The following is a 4,424-nucleotide window of genomic DNA, read 5'->3' as shown; positions in this document are numbered from 1 at the left end:
GCAGAAGTGCAGTGTCTGTCTTTTGACTGATGAAAAAACCGATAAACTGACAATGGTTCCTCTATATATCCTCTAAAGTCTCTGTGTTAGTACTGGAATATAATGTATATGACATGATATAATATTACCTTAATGACCTCCAGATAAAATAGGAAAGCATACTTATGAAACCAAGCTCTAGGGTCCAAGATACGAGAACTATCTTCATCACTCACATCACATAAATGTATATTTATTCAAATGTCATGAGCGTTTATTTTATTATGAGTGATGTAAAATGAAATTAACCTGCAATTTTATTTGACCCAGGGTGAACCTCATTAACTGGTATTGCTTTGTCTGACAATTATGCTTACCTGTGCAGTGTGCACTTTAGATGGCAATTGAAATATCTATCACTACACTTGTTGCAATAAAAACATTTCTGTTTAGTAGTAGTAGTGTGGGCAGTGATGTTGGGGTTGTGTTTGTGTGTGTGTGTGTGCGTGCCTATATGTGTTGGCTACAGTATGTGTGTGTGTTGCCTAGCCAATCGCATTGATGTGATTACATTGGCTGGAGTGATCGATGTCCTTGTGAGCAGTCTCTAGTGTCCGCTATTGATCTTGTCATCTAATGGCTATTCACTTGTGGGTCTTATGTTTCTTCCTGTCTCAGAGGCAAATCTGGACAGGTAATGAAATGGAATCACTGATGTGTTTACCTAGAGTAGTCACAGGGTTAAGTAAGGTGACTATGCCTCTGGCTGCACCTGTAGTTAATTTATGACGCATTCGACTGCAGTAGTAGAAGACTGTACCTCTAAATCCTTTACAGAATTCAATATTGCGCAGTAGCATCGTGGCGATTTTTCAACACCACTGTTATGGTGCGCGCATTTAAGTAAGTACAAGTTGCCAGTTACAGGTGACAAGGTAGGCCCTAGGCTACAACATATGCTCACTTAGGTAAACCCTACCAATGCACAGCGATGCAGGCCACATATTTCTGTCATTCTGGTCATTCATTCTAGATTCTACCTGCTGCTGCTGATAGCGCGACAACATCCAACTGCTGCTGGAAGCTCTGACGTAGGCTACCTCTGCTAATTTGCGGCTTTTTTTAGACTCCGCTCCGAGAACGCCATTGGTCAGAGAATGCCCCCTGTAGACCGCGCCGTATTTCATTACTGGGTAACGCAAACATCTTTTGAATGCCGGAAGGCAGCCATTGGTGATTCAAACTGTCTGCAATAACGTCAGGAGATTAGTGAATCGCAGCTGGAATGCGAGGTTGATTCACAAAGGGAAGTGAGGAGGCAGAGCGACCGCGGAAGATACGCATCGGACAGCTTACATCCCGAACAGGTACAGCACAAAGTGATGGCGACTTGCTCTATCAGATCGTGTTTCAAAATGTAGAAAAATGGAATAATGCTACCATGCGAGCGACACGGGTGGCGCTCAAAACTGAATTTACCTACTGATGTGATGAAAAAAGTGTCCTTGTAACTTCTTAGAGCACGACTTTTCGTAACAAGTCTAATGTATTTTTCAAGTTACTTCGCATAGTGCTGGTGTGAAATACAATTGGGTACATTACTTTATTGTGTTGGAGTTAGTCATGTCAACACAACTAATGAAGACTGTCCATATCTTCAAAATAGACTAATGCATTATTAGCCCACCATCTACATGGAAAGTTAGGCTACTCCTTTTGTTTGACCTTGACCAACTGTTTTCTTGCGTCATGTCACCTGTTGTTAGTAATTCACTCAGCCTGCTATTCAAAACAAGTTTATTCAAGCCAAATTACGCTTTATTCTGTAGACCTCAGTTTATCAATCAAATAAGAACATCGATACTTCGCTCTTCTTGCCTGTCACACATGCCTCTTAAATAGAAATAGAAAAAGCTCATGGTGGCAGACCGTGACGGGAGCGCAAGCGAACGACCGCTCCTCAATTGGATGACTCAAAGGCTGGATGCAGCAAACAGGTTGCAGTAGTCTCCGTACGTCATCCTTGCGCCCTCAGTTTGGAAACGCATCATTCATTCAGTATTTCGTCCTTGTCGTCCTCAACTTCTTAGACCAATTCCACTGACTATTCGACAGTAAATGACAGATTGTGGCGCATGTGTGGAATGAAAGTATTTGGAGCTCTTGGGTGTAGCCTACTGCTGAATTTAGTCCACTTCTATTTCCTGAAGTGGATTTTTGGTTCACATCCCCTGTGCTGTCCTGTTGTCCAGTTGCTGCTGCTTTTACCACTCCTACCGTGCCTCCCAGTGACTGTATGTGAATTAGTGAAGTGATGGGGGGAAGGCATATGGGAGCCATGTTTTGATCAGTGGAGAAATTCATATCACTGATCATTAATGATTGCTAGGATTGACAGACATGGTTTTAATTTTCTATGAAAAATGAGTTGTTAACTATCTTTAATAATTGACCTTGATGCTGTGTGTGTGTGTGTGTGTGTGTGTGTGTGCGTGTGTGTGTGTGTGTGTGTGTGTGTGTGTGTGTCTGTCGAAAGATAAGAACAATTTTGTGGTTGTACGAATGCAAATGATCCATTTGATGGTCCAGTGATTGCCTGTTGATCTCCGAAAGGCTAAGTCACATCACACATTCATGTACAATTCCAACTTTATAATGCTTCGCAGCAGCCCAGACAGACTCCAAACCAGACAGCGAGAAAGGGTAAGTAACAAAGCAACTCCATCAAAATATTTAGCAGGCTACGGCCAGTGGCAGTATGACATTTACTGGCAAAATTCCTTAATTGAATTCCCCCCGAAGCGCTCCGAGCCCTGGATTCCTTTCCATGACAAAAACAGCACTTAAAGTACTTCCTCTCCTCCACAACCGCCAGACTATAACGGACACGGTGAGCGAGAGAGAGGGGGGGGGGGGAGCGAGAGAGAGGGCTGGGTGCAGGCTTCGACACCATTGACCTCTGGGGCCGATCTCAAGCAGCTCTGGGTTTATTGTGCATGTATGTCACATAAACATCTGTGTGGGAAAGGCAGGCCATGATAGTGTAGCGAAATGGATGGGGGTGGGGGGTTGTGTGTGTGTGTGTGCGCGTGTGTGTGTGTGTGTGTGATGTTGGTGGTGTTAACACTTCTCCTGTCTGGAGCAGTTCATTTTAATGAAATGCCCAGTGATGTGTGCATTTCATTAGCCCTTGGGGTTATTTTTAGAAGCATTCACACCGGCGCAAGAATGAGCCAGACAGCGAAAGCCTCTATCTATAGCAGCCAGGGAGACTGTGTGAGAGGGTGAGAGATGGAGGAGGGGGGGCAAGGGCACTTGTGTGTGTGTCTGTGTGTGTGGATTTAACATTGTACAGTATGTGTTTATATGTGTTTGTCTGTATGCTGTACATACTGTAGGAGTGTGTGTGTGTGTGTGTGTGTGCATGCGCGAGTGATATGTGTGATGGAGAATGTCCCATGTGTGCTAACAGGGTGATCTGTACATCTCTGGTGGTGTGTACGTGAGAAATAGAGAGTAGCCACTTGTAAATGTAATGCATGTCTAAGTATACAGGTGGGGTGTGTGTGCGTGTGTGTGTGTAGGTGTGTGTGTATGTGTGTGTGGTGTTGATGGTTATTGATCCTAAAATAGCACCGGGTCTTTAGGGGGTGAGTCTGACAGTTCTGACAGCCAGAGCACCTCAGTGTTCTGGCTCGTCAGGAGAGATTACCAACACCAGCAACAACGGTGGCAATTGTGTGTGCGTGCGTGTGTGTGTGTGTGTTTCCATGTGTGGGGGGAGGTATGTGGAGGGGTTTTGATGGTAGCTCACCCACCTAATCTTTTGCCTGGGCATTAGCAACATTCTCCAACTGTCGAACATCTGTACAGTACACCAGGGTTCTAGGGAGGTGAAAGTTCCGACGTGTCCCATCCTCAGGATAAAGTAGGTTAGATTAGGTAGTTCATTGTCCTCGGAGGAGAGATTCAACTCCACAACACTGTTTGTTTACCTTCAAAAGCTACATTCCCTTGTGCAAATAAAAGAGCAACATGTTTTAAACCTGTTGCTTGATTGGAGACCAGCAGAAATAGCAAATGTTTTGAACCAAAAAGAACCAAATGAACCAAAGCGTACACTGTGCAAATAGTAAGGCATATGATTTTCAACAGCTGCTGCCTTCGGGGTATCAATTACACCAGAAAGGATATCCTGTCCTGCTTTTAGGGCTCATTACATTTGAGTTTTTTAGTGTGCTGAAAATGTAGGACACTTCAAAGGGAATAGGAGAGCATTTGGGACCATGTAGATCTGTTACCCTTGAGATGGTGTCTACTATGGAGGCCACGACTTTTCTCAGGTCAGTGTGGAGGTGTGAAAAAGGCACTTGCAAGTGGCTAACTAAATGGCCAAGCCTGGTGCCTTTGAATGCAAGGAGGATACAGCTTTTTCCAAACAGTAG

General features: G+C 44.2%; 1 protein-coding gene across 1 annotated transcript in view; it reads left to right on the top strand.

Annotated features, from left to right (window-relative positions):
- The first annotated feature begins 1,038 nt into the window (after nucleotides 1-1,038).
- rcan2 (regulator of calcineurin 2) overlaps nucleotides 1,039-4,424 on the top strand; it is a 78,840-nt gene continuing 75,454 nt past the window's right edge. The window contains exon 1 of the mRNA XM_048250113.1: nucleotides 1,039-1,346. The gene's annotated coding sequence lies outside the window, so the exon portion shown is untranslated. The remainder of the gene's footprint in view (nucleotides 1,347-4,424) is intronic.

The sequence above is a fragment of the Alosa alosa genome, chromosome 8 (genome assembly GCF_017589495.1).
Source record: "Alosa alosa isolate M-15738 ecotype Scorff River chromosome 8, AALO_Geno_1.1, whole genome shotgun sequence".
Lineage (NCBI taxonomy): Eukaryota > Metazoa > Chordata > Actinopteri > Clupeiformes > Clupeidae > Alosa > Alosa alosa.
Note: the sequence above shows the minus strand (reverse complement) of the source record. Positions and strands in the feature narration are given on the sequence as shown.